Source organism: Mustela nigripes, chromosome 6, assembly GCF_022355385.1.
Source record: "Mustela nigripes isolate SB6536 chromosome 6, MUSNIG.SB6536, whole genome shotgun sequence".
NCBI classification, from domain to species: Eukaryota; Metazoa; Chordata; class Mammalia; order Carnivora; family Mustelidae; genus Mustela; species Mustela nigripes.
This window is the reverse complement of record NC_081562.1, coordinates 132463337-132480372: the sequence shown is the minus strand read 5'-3', so window position 1 is coordinate 132480372 and position 17036 is coordinate 132463337. Positions and strand designations below refer to the sequence as shown.

General features: G+C 40.8%; 1 protein-coding gene across 1 annotated transcript in view; it reads right to left on the bottom strand.

Moving 5' to 3' along the window:
* Nucleotides 1–17036, bottom strand: part of CUBN (cubilin) — a 258604-nt gene that overhangs the window by 143269 nt on the left and 98299 nt on the right. The gene's annotated exons all lie outside the window — the stretch shown is intronic.

The following is a 17036-nucleotide window of genomic DNA, read 5'->3' as shown; positions in this document are numbered from 1 at the left end:
GGGAACCATAAAGTAAATTATGGGCTCTGGGTGATAATGAAGTGTCAGTGTAGGTTTAGCAGTTGTAACAAATGTCCCACTATGGTTGGGGTTGGCGGGGCAGGGGATGTTCATAATAGGAGAGGCTGTACATGTGTGGGGACAGGGGTAAATCAATGGGAACTCTGTCTCCCATTCAATTTTGCTGTGAATTTAAAACACTTCTAAAAAAATCAAGTCTGTTACAAACAAAAATAGTAAATGATACAGGTCCTAACCCAAAAATCTTATTTATACCTAAACACTAACTAAACAAACAAAACCTGGATATATAAGACCCAAGCATGGAAAACCCAAACATGAAGCTTATATTTTATGTGTATATATTATGCCCTAGAAAGAAATTAAGGCAAATCATGACAAGAAACAATCAGATATTGCACCATGTGGTATATACAAAAAGGAAATGCCACGAAGTACTTAGATATGTTTCCAGGTTTTTTTTTCCTTTTTGAATACTCATAATAACCACATGAAGCAGGTACGATTATTATCTGTATTTCTCAAGTGAGCAAAGCAATGCACACAAAGGTCAAGTGACTTGGTCAAGGTTATCTTGTTTGTCAGTGGTAGAGCAGGACACCAATCCAAGCAATCTGATTGCATCCAAGTACTGAATTCTACAGGCTCAAGTAGTTTGTATGAATTTGGGGATTTGAGAAGGGATAGGTAGAGAAAACTTTGTGAAAGGAGTAAAATTTGAGCAAGGCTCAGACTTTAAAGACAAAATTACAAAAAAAAAAAAAAAAGATAAAATTAGGGGAAAAAAGATAGATCCCCCTTTTTTCCAATAGCAATTTTTGGTGATTAAAAAACATTCCTTGGGGCTCTTAGGTGGCTCAGTTCGTTAAGTGTCTGACTCCTGGTTTCTGCTCAGGTCATGATCTCAGGGTCCTGAGACCAAGTCCTGTCAGGGCTCCATGATCAGTAGGGAATCCACTTGAGATTCTCTCTCACCTCCTCCCTCCCTACTCACACGAGTGCGTTCAATTGCTCAAATGAATAATAAATAAAATCTTTAAAAAAACAAAAACATTGCTTGCTCTGCCAACATATCCAAGCCACCTTTTCTATTTTTTCAGAATATTCTTTATTAGTTGCCAAAGTCTTCCAAATATCTCTCTCAATCTGCATCAAGACTTTTTGGATTTAAAAAATGAATGTACGTGCATTGTCACATGAGGACAATTAAACTGCTGTGACTTTAAGCAACCCGTAAAGCTGAGGTCATGTCTCCTGTCCACACTCTACAAATGTACAGTGAGTTAGAAAAAAGGTTTTATAAGGGTTAAAAAGAACATACAGAATCACCACATAACTGAAAATGGCTGAGAAGAATTCTAAGAAGAATATTTTTTTTTTTCTCTTTAAAGATTTTATTTATTTAACAGAGAGAGATCACAAGTAGGCAAAGAGGCAGGCAGAGAGGTGGGGGGAAGCAGGCTTCCCGCTGAGCAGAGAGCCTGACTGGGGCTCGATCCCAGGACCCCGGGATCATGACCTGAGCCAAAGGCTTTAACCCACTTTGTGGGTTAAACCCACTTTAAACCCAGGACTTTAACCCACTGAGCCACCCAGGCACCCCAGAAGAATCTTGATTTGGTAAAGAAACCTGATTCTAGTCCAATATGTCACTATCTTCTTGAGTTGCCAGTTTCCTCCTTCCCTTTGAAAACCCATGTTTTCAGACTTAAATGTGTGTCGCACAGAGCAGTACCTTTCCTATGGCCTATAAGGCTTCTACCTTCATTTCTGGTTAAAGCCCCATGAAAAAGCGGTTCAAAATTAGCTGTGCTGATATTGTTTATAGACTGTGGTGGATGTTGAAAAAGCATGAGTGCCATGAAAGATTAGAAAATAGTTTTCCTCCTGGAACAACACATGGAAAACATTCCTGAAGCCAAGATCAGCACAGTTGACACAGCCCCACTGCACAACATCAGGGGGCGCCGGTCACAGAATAAGCCATCAAATGGTGCCCCCTGGAGTCTTGGAACATAGTGACCCCCATACAAATTATCTGAAGATTCAGCACCTTCTACTAAAGTACATCATAGGGAAGTGAAAGCATTCTGTTACCCTGCCCACATTTTCCCAACCCACATTTTCAGCTCCTATGGACCTTGGTATCAGTTGTATCAGATTTAAAAAATCCAGTGGGGAAAAAGTCTTTGGAGGAGAACAACTTCATGGCCACATCATATAAAAGAGAATAAGGAGGTGGAAGGTTGGATAGCTCATCTCTGCATTTTTTATTTTATTCCGTTCACCAGACAAGCTAACTCAATTTTTTTTTTATCATAGTTGATTCATCTAAAAATCTGCATGACATTTTCCATTGTCTCTTCCAGTGGTTTTAGATTTCCTTGTAAATTCTTCTGCGAATAACAGGATACGAATACCCTTAAACGGGTCAGTGTAAACTGGAATGATGGTATCAGATTCTTGGCATCCAGTGATGCTTTGAGAAATCATGGCTTTAATTTTATTTACCCACTTACAGCTCCAGAGGCCCACTGTGAATTTTTCCCTAAGATTTAGAGCAAACATAAACAAGGTTTATAAAACACAAAGCCAAACTGTACTTTTAGGTATGTCATGTTCTCCTCTCCTCAACAGCACTGAAGTGTGTGTTTTTTAAGGAGAAATTCCAATATTATTGGAAGTACCCTCTTGGGGTGAAAAGACTGAGCGGTGAGTAGGAAAAGATCACAAGTGTGGGCACTTAAAAACTCTGGAGCTTTCTCTCCTTTTCTCCTTTGTGTACTCACTACGTCCAAGGCTTAACGTATCAAAAGGAAACAAGTTTGATTTACAAGTTCAAGTCAAATGTAAAGTAGAATACATTCATTTAGTGGTATTTTATGGTAAAACTATGAAGTACTGGAAAATGAAGTTAATTCTGATCATTAAGGTAGAAATTTCACTCTTTGTATTTCTATATTCTCAAAGAGATGGAAATAGCTTTCCAGTTCGCATCCATTCATTCAGAAAGTATTTATTTAGCATATATGATACTATAAGTAGTGTTATAGAAGCCAGGCATATTTAATGCCTCTGGAAAAAAATCCATTTATAGATCTAAAAAGTGGTATCCCCACCTGCCCTTTTGTAAGTCATTAAACTCCCTTTGCTTTTCCTTTAGTTTGCAAAGAGTAACTTCAATAAGCTTTGATTTGGAAAAACCAGTGAATTTTGTTTTATCCTTTACATGTTAATTGGTGGTAAGTTATAAAAATAATAATAAATAAATGGTCCTGGTGAGTTGCTACAAGATATTTTAAAAGTTGTTAGTTTTGATACTACTGTGTTAGCATAATTCTCTTTGGATACTTATTTCCAGTCCACAGATGAGAGATTTTAATCAGCATTTAGCCAGTTATCCTTCATTCTCTTGGGTATCATCAGTTTTTCCTTGACTTTGGTATTCTTTGACACATGTGTAGATGGTATCAGGCAAAAATAAAATATGTCAAAATATACATTTTAAAAACTGAAAAAAATGAATGATGTCTTTTTTTCCCCCATGCTCTCTTTCAGTGATAGGAAAAACATACTCACAAAAAACTATGAAAATTTCTATTAACCAAAAAATTAAATACCGAAAAACTAAATATGTAATGAATTTATTTGATACTGTGTTTCATAAATCTAAACTATCATTTGGCTAACAGTGAGACATGAAAACAGCAATTTGGAATGGTATAATTATGGATGAAAATGAAAAATTATAAAGTCACACCAAGAGCTAAACTTTTTAAAATTATAAATGGAAGCAAATGACAACTATAATTCACAATACATAGTGGAGTTTTTAAAGAATGTATAATATGGGTCTTCCAAATTTTATTTATGCATCATTTTCCACTTAATTAGCTCTGGAAAAGGGAGTCCATTCTAATACCAGAAATGTGATTTAGAACCGCTATCAACACATACTAAGCCCATCATCAGTCAAAAGAAATATGAAGATAATCTAAAAGTCCCATTGTGTATGATTCTGAGAAAGAGAGAATGTGTTCCAAATGCGGAAATGAATCAAAAGCTAAGTTTAATTCTGCCTCATCAATAACGTCTTATTCATATTGGGTAGCACGCCTGTTTGTTTTATTGAATTTACTATTTCTGCACCTCCTGGGGTTAGAAACCGGGTGTGTTTTGTTTTCTTTTTAATAAAGATTGTGGAATTTTAAAATATAGCTATTTGAGAAGGTGCTTTACCTCTGTAGTTGTTATCAGTGTTGCTGATGTCCAAACACTAAAAACTTTCTACATAAACAAGTATTGTCATTTTACTTTACTGCTAAATTTAAATTTGGGGAGGGGAAACATTAAAAAACATTAAAAATAAATGAATAAATAAATAATAAATAAAATGGATGAATAAATGAATGAGTTATAAATCAGGTGGCTCAGTTGGTTAAGCATCTGACTTTGATTTCGGCTCAGGTCATGATCTCCAGTCATGGGACTGAGCCCGCGCTGGGCTCTGTGTGGGGCTTGGAGTCTGCTTAATGTTCTTTGTCTTTCCATCTGCTTCTCCCCTCCCCACCCTGCTCTCTCTCTCACACTCTCTCTCAGTAAATAAATAAAATCTTTAAAATAGAGGAAAGTGATTTAGGAAAGCATTTTAGGGGTCGCCATTAGGAAAATGATTAAGTGAGGAAAAAAAAAAACCAAGAAGTAGAGAACAGAGTGAATTAAAGGTTTTGAGAGAGACATTTTTGGAAGAAATAGAAGTTAGAGAAAGTAGTTCTTTATAGCCAGCTGGTAAGAGATTTTCATGGAGGAGACAACACAATTTCAGAGTTGCCTAATTTGCATGTTAGGTTGCAAAACTTTTGAAAATATCATAATATTCCAAGTAAAGTACAGGCCATGACACAAGACTAACCGAGTTCCAACCTTGGCTGTGTTACCACTTGCATAACTAATTGAACATTTCTCATCCACGATTTCTTCATCTGTAACAGCATTAATCCTTAACCTCATAGGGTTGCTGTACAGATTAAATGAAATAACCAAAGTAAGGCTTTTCATTAAGTTGTTCATTAAGCTACAGTAAAGAGAGTTCATATCTGCATGGTAGCTCATAGTTTTTCAAACAGCTTTTAATAAACACATTATCTTATTTGAAATTCCTAACAACTCTGCAAAAGCCAGGAATGATCATATCAGATCGTATCAGCTATGCTATTTTGAGACAAGCAAAATGAGGCTCCAGAGGGTTGCTGGACTTGTAGCTCAGGTTGTGAATGTACATCTGGGGCCACCGACCATCTCTGCCCGGCCCCTCCACCCCTAAGCCCAGTTCTGTGTTCTCTCCACTATGCCTCGTTGGGCACTGGAGCCCAAAAGCACTGAAAGGGCAGTGTTGAACACTGTCGTCATTACTGTTCTATCCATTACTGAGGGGAAAATCACCACAGCAACCTGAAAAAAATAAAGCAAAACCCTTTTTCATTTAATGTGAGGCAAATCTGACAAAATCTAATATATTAATATCATGAGACAGCAGCTGAGCTGGAATAGAATAAGGTCCTACAGAGAATCACATGTTTTTCAGTTTTCATTAGTTAATCTTTATAAAACTTTTAGTCCTGGTGACTGATAATCTATTTGATTTCTTTTCCTCCAAACTCCCAGTCATCAGCTGAAAGGAAGTGCTTACCTTATCAGCAGGAAGCACCTTGATCTACTAAACTCATAACAAGGAAGAGTTAAAAGCTGTTGCTAAACTTGCTTACTTGTGAAGATAGTTTAAATCTTTTTCATAAAAGGACTTTGCTAATGCTGATTTCGTTTTGTTTTGCTGTTTTGGTCTAAAATAAGCAAGGTATAAAATTTCAGAATGCACACACAAAAATTAAGCATAATCTAAGTATGTTCTCTCTTCAAGGTTTTGGGTTGTTAGTGTCACTTTTAAATAAAAGAGTTCTAATAAAAGCAAACCAGCAAGGAAACAGCTAAATGGAACCACAGGCTCAAAGTTAGAAGTGCTTTCTGTATTTCTCTACAGTTGCTCAAATGCAGTCTCTTGGTATTTTCTTGAAACTACCAAGTCTCTCTCTTGGCATTTTCTTGAAACAATGATCTGTAAACCAATAGTACTTGGAGGGCTGCCAGCATGGAACAGGCGTGGCCAAAGCCCACCGAGGCTGGAAGAAAAGCAACAGAGACCCAAACAGGACATCTTCACATCCTCATCCTTCAACTTCCAAAGGAAACACCTGAGAAATCAGTGGTCAGTGTTAAAAAAAAAAGGTGAAAAGTCACAATACAGAAAAAGAATACATTTTAAACACAATAAATCATGATGCTCACGCACTTCATTAAAATGACTGACTGATGCGGATTTTGTTTTTCTATTATTTAAAATTAAAAACGTTCTCTTCTATAATACCTTGAGAAACTGCTTAGCCCAGTTTCCCTCTGACATGCTACAGGGCAGCCTAAGCGGGCTTGCTGGAAGACGTTGCCAATAAGGATTCTTCCGGTGGGGCAGGTATGGTGCAAAATGGCAACTAAGAGCTCAGAAGTGGGGGATGGTCCAGCCCAAGGCAAGGTTGAACTATTTCCTGGCATACACAGGCCTCACTTCTGTTTCATCTATGAGATATGCAAATAATATAGGTAAAGCAATTTTGAACTGAGAAATTTAAGGAAAGGGGTAGAAAGTGGAGGTAGAAAGCTCTCTAAAATGGCCAAAGCTGTCCAAAGGTGACTGTTGCATGGAGAAGAACCACAAAAAGTCAGCAATTTTACCTGTTAATTCTGATTTTAACAGTTAATTTCCCAACAGTCTTAATATGGGTACTGCTCTCCTGGGATGCAGGAGAAAGGCAAATGATAGGTATCTATTCTACTGAGAGGAAATACAAAAAGCAGATCACTAGACTCTTGATAGACAAGGCCAAGTGTAGAGCCCCCAGGATCCACCTGATTTCAAGGATATGATCTGATCTTAAGGATTTGCAGATTAATTTTCTGGGACATTTTGTGGGTTGGCACAAACTAGAGCAATCACAGATGAAACCAGAGAAAAAGATCAGATAATAAAAGACCGAGGAATGTGAAATCCTCCTGAGAATAAAGGAAAAAGAATGAAGACAAAGCATGGTGACCCCAAGAGAGAACGTTGTCAAAAGTTGCAGACACTCCCATCTTAGGGTGAATAGTGTCCCCCAGAAATCAAATCCACATGGGATCTGTGAATGTGACCATATTTGGATACAGGGTCTTTGTAGATGTTACCAAGTTAAGATGAGGTCACCATGGATCAGAGTAGGGCTGAAATCTAATATAATAGGTGTCCTCATGGGAAAAGGGAAATCTGGATACAGACACACAGAAGGAAGAAAGCCACTGAGGATGGAGACAGAAACTGGAATTATGCTTCTAGAAGCCAAAGAAAGCCAAGGATTGCCAGCAACTTGCAGGACCTAAAAGAGGATTCTTCCCTAGAGTCCCTGGAGAAATGACCCTGCTAACACCTGGATTTTGGACTTCTAGCCTTTGAAACTTTGAAAATAAATTTCTGTTGTTTGAAGACAATCAGTTTTTGGTATTTTGTTACAGCAGTCCTACGGAAGCTAATGTACCCCCATTCTTTTGATAGACAGTGCGGCCAAACTTGAAGACTGACACAAAACTATAGCCACTATGAGTATAATACTTGAAGGAGTAGGGGTGTGTAAGCTCTCCTGACTCCTTCTTCTGTTAATTACTTCCTATTTATCAGACAGAGGTTGAGATAATGGTTGGTTAAGGATAAGGTTCGAAGACAGAGAAAGTTGGTTTCAGTCTCTTTGGGCTGCTATAACAAAATACCACAGACTGAGTAGCTTATACACAACAGGAATTTATTTATTTCACAAAGTTCTGGAGGCTAGAGGACCAAGCTCAGGGTGCCCACATGGTTGGGTGAACACCTTCTTCTGGGTCACAGAAGCCATATACCAGAGGGATCTCTCGTGGCCTCTCTTATAGAGGGATCTCTCGTGGCCTCTCTTATAGGCCCTTATAAGGGCCTAATCCCAGAGCCCTCATCACCTACCTCATCACCTCCCAAATGCCCTACCTCCTAAATCCAAATGCCCTACCTACCTAAATCACCTTCGGGGTTAGGTTCAACACACATGTTTTGGTGGGGGCAGGCATGGCGGGACAGGGGCACAAACATTCAGATCCAGTAAAGTCTACCCTTGAGAAAGCTACAGACTTAGGGCTCAGCAGCACAATAGGAGAAACACAAAACCAAGAACTAAGGATAATGATTTCTAGCACTGAGTAACCAGTAAGGGTTTAAAAAGTTTCCTCTTTCATAACGACCTCATCCCAGGCCCAGATTTTCAGAAAATCACTTGTCTGACTGATTTCCATACAGCAATGGATATGGAGTAGAGTCATCTGTTTTCAATGGTAGGGACAAAAAAAGAAAGAAAGAATGAGGCCATACCATGAAGTTAATGACTTGGAAAACAGGCGAGGAGCTTGAAATGGATTCTGCCTATAGTTACAAAATGACTTTTAAATGACTATAGAAGATGCCATAGAAATTCAAAATTAAGATTATCGTATCTATCTGACTCTCTCAGATATCCAGGAGCCGACTACTACAGTGTTTTACCTTAGTACATCATCAAAGAGAAATGAACCCAATGGAGCCATATTTGGGAACTTTTCACATAGTGTAAATTTTAATTTCCTGTACACGAAAGGATAACAATCTTTCATTTTGACCCAGAGAAGTATAGCCAATCGTGTTGTCTCTTCATTTTGATTGACCGTGTCCTTTCTCTTCCTCATCTATGCATTCTGGCCAAATCAAACAAAGGTTCCTCAGTAGCAGTTCTTTGCTTACAATTCAGAAATCAATCGAGCACTCAATCTTTCTCTTAAGCATTTTTTAAATTATCTGAGTTCTGAACAAAACATATAAAAATGGCATAAAAATATCTTCCAAGGAAATGAAATGAGACCAAGGCAACTAGACTAATCCCCCCCCCCAAAATACATGCCTAGTCCAGCCTAAGGCTATTTATAGCTCCTTTATGAAATCTCCCAAATAGGCAAAGACTGAAGAAATGGGTTCTCTTGATGGGACTTCCAAGTTCAACCCTCATACTTCTATTTAAAAGTATGCATTCCAATCCTGCTTTCTTCTGATTTAATTGTTGTGGCCCACAGTAGGCTTCCAGGGAAAGGCTCATGAACTTCCCCGCATGGCTTTGCAGAATGCCCCACCATCATTTACTCCCAACCTTTCCTCCACAGCCAGGGTACTCCCTCTCAACAAATGCACAGATATGTGAGGGGGCACCTTGCCAATGGTTGTATCCTTTAGCCATCTAAGCTCTGTCCAAGCCTGAGACACAGGATCATTTTCTGGGATGATACCGGGGTGCAGGCCACTCAGAGGGCAAAGGCTGCAGGCATCCAGCCCTCGAGGTCACTTCCTTGGAGAGGGGCAACACTTTTTCAGGTGGGGCTCCCCAATTTACCCCATCTAGAGCTCTACCATGTCCCCTATTGTTGACCTCCCGTCAAGCCAAACTATTTTGGGGGCAGCTATCCTTTCACTCCTCACTGTAATAAAACTCCTGTAAACTAGTTTGGGAAACTAGAGCATGGTAACCAATTAGATAATCTCTGTGGTCCAGCCCAGCTCAGAAGTTTACGATTCTGTCAACCCTACAGAGCAATGCCCAAAGAGGAGCACTTTATAAATGAATAACAGAGCACGTACTGTGTTGAAGGACAAACAACATCAGCTATTTTGAACTCGTCGTTTGCTAAGTAATGGGCTTCCCCTCCATTATTGCTACTTGAACCCGAAGAAAGGAGGAATTGTGTAATTCAGTGGGGAGACCTTGGAACCAGAATATTATTTACTTGGGAAAGACTGCAAATGCTCATTTTCAAACATTCATAATCCTCAGTGGGAATTTAGTTACAAAATCTCTCGCTATAAACTCTGACCATCTCTGCACTGCAATATGGCTTAAGCTCTTTTGCAATGAAAAGTTGTGGGAAAAACACACTTGCCTTTAGGCAGAATGTAGCTCTTTAAGACAAAGGCTTTGGAGTTCTATACTACCTTGGTTCTGTGTCCTGATTCTATCACTCACTGGATTTGTATGTTTGGGGAGGTTCTTGAACTTCTCCAGGACTCCTTCCTCAGTGTTCTTATCTGTAATGTGGGGATGATAATGCTAACTTCAGCACATTTTTGGACAAAACCTGAGACAATATTTAAAGCACTAACCAAAGGACTCCACACATGGTTAGTAGCACTTTTTAAAGATGATAATATCAACATTTTCAAAACAACATCACATGTTTTAAAATAATTCCTTGGTCCAGTGATAATAAGTGAGATGTCAATTAACAATGCACCAAGCATTTAAATTGTATTTTCACTCACTTTCATTTTCATTTTTATTTCATTTCATTCACTCTTTATATGGCAGTTTATTTTCATCACAATTAATATCTTAAACATTTAAGTACTAAAATCTCTATCGTGTAGCTTCTAAACAGTCTGTAGGTATAACTAGGAGAAAAAAATAATCAGGGACATGAGCGCCTGGGTGGCTCAGTGGGTTAAGCCTCTGCCTTCGGCTCAGGTCATGATCTCAGGGTCCTCGGATCGAGTCCCACGTCGGGCTCTCTGCTTCCCCCCTCTCTCTGCCTGCCTCTCTGCCTACTTGTGATCTCTGTCTGCCAAATAACTAAATAAAATTAAAAAAAAAAATAGGAACAAATGTATTAATGTCATTAGTTACATAGAAAATATGAAATTCTATTAAACCTTCTAGAATGTAGTTGCTATTCCTGCCTCAGAGATTCCTTCTTTGTCGTGTGAGTCAAAATGCCATGGAAGGCAGGTATTAGTTCCTCTGAATACACAGGAGCACATAAAGAAATCAAGTCCTTGGGGCGCCTGGGTGGCTCAGTGGGTTAAGCCGCGGCCTTCGGCTCAGGTCATGATCTCAGAGTCCTGGGATGGAGTCCCGCATCGGGCTCTCTGCTCAGCAAGGAGCCTGCTTCCCTCTCTCTCTCTCTGCCTGCCTCTCCATCTACTTGTGATCTCTCTCTGTCAAATAAATAAATAAAATCTTAAAAAAAAAAAAAAGAAATCAAGTCATTGGATAAATAATGCCATAGACAAATATGGCAATATAGAAGTGAATGTTCAAAAAGTGAAACTTCTGGGACAAAAATTAATGTTCTAACCTGAACTTTGTGGTTTGTTCTGCATTGGTTTAGTCATTTTTGGCTGTCACAAAATTTGAAACTGTGAAGAAAAAAAAAATAAGTGTGGTTTCTTTTTTTCGTGTTGAATGAAAGAGTGTGGAATCCCCTGGAAAGTATGTGCAGTATCTCTCAGGGATGTTGTTGCTAGGGAACAAGAACACAAACAGAAGATTCCAGAAAGCCCTTCATTTGGCCCAAATTTAAGGACTATTATAAATTCTGCAATATATGATTTGGGAAGGTCATGGTTGTTTGGGAGTTACTTTTTTTTTTTTTCCTTTTATAACTGTTTCAAAGAGGAGCAATGGAAACAGAACTCAAACTTTTTCAAACAGTAGCGACATGGGAATTGGGTTGCAAGACTCCTAAATGGTCCTCACTCGTTGCCAGACTTAGAGCCAACATTAAATGAAGGTCAACTGTGTGTATGTGTATTTTCTGTTGTCAAGGAGGCAAATAATGTCAGGATTTAGCTTTCCCACTCATTCTGAAAGGTCTGCCTATGTTTAATGCTGCCTCTGATTACTAGGATCTCGCTGAAAAGGTTCTGAAGCCAAAGCAAAAAGAGGTGCATGATTTTCTTAGTAAATTATTATCCCAATCTTATAAATGTCAGTTAATTTATAAACAACATCACCCATTAAGAGCTTCTTGGCAAAAAGACACAAGTGAGAATTTGCCATCAATACAAATCAGACAGAGTATCACAGTGCAGAAATCTATGCTTTGGTTCTACATGAAGACTGTGTTCAGTCTCCATGCTTAAACATTTGCTGTATCACAAAGAAAACGATCCAAATATCAAACAGACGGAGGCCAGGATAGGAGGACAGGATATAATAAGTGCAAATGTGAGAGAAAGCCCAGTCAGTGTTTAGGGAAATAACTGCTCACTTAAACACAACTAACGTTTCTTGAAAACTTCTCTTTTACTTAAATTTCTGCCCGAATGGGACAGGATTTCTTTACCTTATATCACACTAAAGAATAAAACAGTCACAGGAGTCCATGTTTTTACTCGTTTGTCTTTACCAAGAGATTGCTTACTAACTGACTGAACAGAAGACTCCTTCTCAATTGGCAAGGAGGCTACTTCAAAGGCTGACTGTGACAGGTGTTTTAACATTCTCTCTCAGGGGTGGGGCCTGGGTGGCTCAGTGGGTTAAAGCCTCTGCCTTCGGCTCAGGTCATGGTCCCAGGGTCCTGGGATTGAGCCCGTATTAGGCTCTCTGCTCTGCCGGAAGCCTACTTCCTCCTCTCTCTCTGTCTGCCTGCCTATCTGCCTACTTGTGATCTCTGTCAAATAAATGAATAAAATCTTAGGAAAAAAAAAAATTCTCTCTCTGCGACATTATATCTATCACTGCCCAGCAGAAAGTGACTATGAAAGCAATTCATCACCAGCAAGAGAAGGGCCTCTGTCTGCCATGAGGACCAGAAGGTGTGATTCACATCCCGGCCTGGTGAGCGTGCCCTGGATCTTTGCTGACCACAATTCATAAAATCACTTTCACTGTGAACATCATCCTTCAGGATTGTTGTGAATTTTTGCACTATGCAGAGGCAAGGCTCAGGACAGACAACAGGAAATAAAATCCAAGTTCTTGCAATGGCTCTGACCAATTGATCTCTGACAACCTGTCCTGCCACAGCTCCCTCATTCCCTGGAGCTCAGTGTTTCCCAACTGGTCTTTATTGCCCTTCTAGGGAAACTTCCTAGATATATTTTCCTAAGTTCTCGTCCATGGGATGCTAACATTACACATAAAGCACATGCTGCATATGATACATATCTGTGCTTTATGCATTATCCCAAGAACCAATTTTCATACACTTGGGGTTGGCATTGAGAACATGTGCTCCAGCTGAAATCCTTGCCCATTACAAAATTCGGGTGCTATATCCCAAGCCCCCCTGCTTCTATTTAGAAATACCTTCCTCTCCCGGATATTAGTCCGACTGATCAATTCTTATTCACTCTTCAAAAACTCAGCTCAAGCATGAGAGCTGTCTGGAGAGACTCTCAATGTCCCTCAAGCCATCCTCCATCTCCTCTGCTCCCACAGCATCATGGACTTATCCTGGACTTATTTCTACAGTTGGTCTATTTGTCTTTCTCCCCTAGTAGATGACTAACTCCCTAAAGTCAAGGAGTTAAAGTCCTTCTTCTCTGTTGTGGGCTGAGTTCTCTCTGCTAAAATTCATACACTGATGCCCTAAGCCCCAGTACCTAGTATGTGACCCTATTTGGACATAGGGCCATTAGAGAGGTGATTACATCAAAATGAGGCCCCTAGAGTGGGCCCGAATCCAATCTGACTGGTGTCCTTCTATGAAGAGGAAACTAGGATATGTGAAGGGACACCAGGGTGTGTGCTCACAGAGAAAAGGTCCTGTGAGGACATACATAGGGAGTCCACTGTCTGCAAGCAATCAGAGAGGCCTCAGGAGAAACTAAATCTGCTGACACCTTGATCTTGGACTTCAGGCCTTCAGAACAGTGAGAAATAAATTTATGCTATTTAAGCCACCCAGTCGGCTGCATATTCTTATGGCTACCTGAGTAAACTAATACACTCTCTACATTCTCAATACCAAGCCCAGAGCCAGTTAATGGAAAAATAAACACGCTGGTTGGTTGGTTGGTTGGTTGATTGATCGGTTGGTAGGTTGAACCAAGGAAAAGCAGGTTCTTGATAATCCTGCTTCCAGAGGCTACGGGCAGTCACTATAAGCTAATGCACAATTGCAAACGATCTGTCCTGTGGAGAACAGGCCCAGACTGCCCCAAAGACCCAAGTTGATTCACCGTCACACCCGAAGAGAGATGAGCCAGCATTTGCATATAAGGCAAATGGATAATGTTATTACAAAAGATAAGACCTTTGTCCTCAAAGGGTGAACCTCTCAGAAACCCAAGCTCATATATTCTAAGTCACAGAAAAAATAAAAATTACTAATGAGAAGGAGTTCCCCTGAAAGACCAGAAGTCAACAGACTATTGAGAAGGCCATGTGAGGGAAAGAAAAGCAGAGGGAAGGTCTAAGAGAAACACTGCTGACCTCATGGAGGTTCTTTGCCAAGCCTCTAAAATTATATTTTTTAAAAGCCCTTTCATATGATCCTACATGTCCATAAGAACTCAAGAAGGGACTGGCTCGGGGTCCCTGGGTGGCTCAGTGGGTTAAGCCTCTGCCTTCACTCAGGTCATGATCTCAGGGTCCTGTTATCAAGCCCCACGTCAGGCTCTCTGCTCAGCAGGGAGCCTGCTTCCCCCTTCTCTCTATGCCTGTCTCTCTACCTATCTATGATCTCTGTCTGTCGAATAAATAAATAAAATATTAAAAAAAAGAAAAAGAAAAAGAAGGGACTGGCTCGTGTTCCAAGCAAGCCAGCCATGGAGGAGGGAAGCCATGTTCTTCCCAGCCCATTCCCCTCAAGGCTTGAGAAATCTCATTAACAGCTAAAAAGAAGGCAAAGTGGAACCGGCCCCCATTCAAGAGGCTGATGTCATCTATCTCCCTAAAGAAAAGGCCACACTTTTCTTTGTGAAAACCCAGGGTGACATCACCTCCCGATCACATGCCACTTAGCCCTTTTCCCGCTATTCCCAGCTGAGGGGTGCTCTCCCTTTGCAAATGTCACTCTTCCACTCACAAAGCTCCTTGACCTTGTTTGTATGCTGGATCCCACTGCCTGTGAAAGAGGGCCTCTGGGAGGGAGGGCCAGGAGAGGCGAGGGGTGTGCACAGCCGACCGGGAGGGAGGCGGCTATTCACACAGCTTGCAGAGAGTTCTATATTCCCTTCAGCAGCCCCGATGGAGGCCCCCGAGGCCGAATGCAGCCCCTGGACAATGCTGTCAACACTGAATACTATGAACCTTTGAGCCAGGCAGGGCAACTGTGGCCATTTCTTTCTTTCCAGAGTGGGATTCTCTTTGATGGTCTGCATAAAGGCCAGGCAGCTCGGTTTAATCTCACATCTACAGAGCCTCTTTAAAAAGGGGCCCACAAATAAAGCCTGATTGTGCATCCATGTTCTCAAAGCAAACAGAAGATCTGTGCAGTTGACAAAGAAGCACATTTTGAAAACAGGCTTATTTATTAATGGGCAAAATAGATGAAGTGTGGGGCAGGGAGGGGGGTTGGTGTGGATTCTCTCTCAGTAGCAATACTCAGGAAATGATGCCAGTGTAGATTCTGAATTCTCAGGAAAGAGCTTTTTGGAATTCTTACTGCACAGTTTGGAGAAGAGCTAAGGGGTGGGGGGGATGAGAGCCTGAAATGAGATATCTCGAATGAAAAGAGGCTACAGGTTTGAAGGAGCTTCCTTCCGGCAGGGAAAGCAAAGCAGCATGTGTGCTAGAGTGGGGCGGGGTGTGCCGGGCCCTGGCCTGCCATCCCCACTCTGAGACCGAAGTGTGGAGGGTCTGTGCAGAGATGAGCTTCCAGAAATACCTTCACCTACGACCATGCCTACTCAACATGCCTATTATACTGTCACATGGAAACCAGTTTTTTAACGTGTTTTGGATTTCGTCTTTGCTTGTTTTGTATTTATTTGTATTTTGTGCTTTAGTTTGTATTTCAAATCCTGCCACATGGCATGTGCCTTCAGTGCTTCAAGGTCCTACTAGAACTGCGCTCTCTGAAATCCCAAGGATTTATGTGAAAGAGAGAGTGCAGAGCCTAGCCCTCCCTTAGCCACTAACTGGAAGTGACCTGGGTGACCAGAACACTCTGGCTGCGGCTCAGCTCCCCAGCCGCTCCAGCACTCCTCCCTCTGCCCTTGGACCCCAGCCACGCTGGATTTTGGGTGCCTCATACTTACCCTGCTGCCTCCCACCACAGGGACCTTCTTCTACTGGGAGTCCTTCTCCTTCTCCTATTTGCCTATGTCATTCCCACTTACTCCTACATTTAATTTTATTTATTTATTTATTTATTTATTTTAAGATTTTATTTATTTATTTGACAGACAGAGATCACAAGTAGACAGAGAGGCAGGAAGCAGGCTCCCGACAAAGCAGAGAGCCTAATACGGGGCTCGATCCCAGGACCCTGGGATCATGACCTGAGCCGAAGGCAGAAGCTTTAACCCACTGAGCCACCCAGGCGCCCTTATTCCTAGATTTTAGTTTAAAGGTCCTGTTCTCATGCAGGACTTCTCCAACCTCCTGTCTAAATCAAATCCCCCCTTATGGCCCTTCTCACACTCTCGACTTTATGTTGACTCGTGAACATATTGCTTGATGGCTACTTCTCACAGACAGCCGGCGTAGCTCTATAAAACCAAGAACCAGGCCTGTGGTTGGGGTCACACCCTGGCCCCAGCCCTACCACAGTACCTGGCCCAAAACAGCTCTTCGGTATCTGTGGAATGAACACATGGGTAAATGTGAAAAAAGATGTATGTCTTCAGTCCATGTCTGCTGGGTAAGAAGTGGGAGAACCTCTCCTACAAAGACCACTTCCCTGACCCTAGTTTTTTCTGTTAGCCCCACTCCCAGGCTACCTCAAGTTAAAGACCAAGTCAAAATATACAGTAGAAACTCTGTGTACATGAAGCATTGCCTATAGTATATGATAGTTAATTTTGCACCAATCTAGATGACCAATAATCCTCTTCTGAGAGGTTCTTCCCAAGTATAATTTATATATAGTGGACAGCACAGAGTTAAGGAAAAAAAGGTATAATTTATATATAGTGGACAGCACAGAGTTAAGGAAAAAAAGGT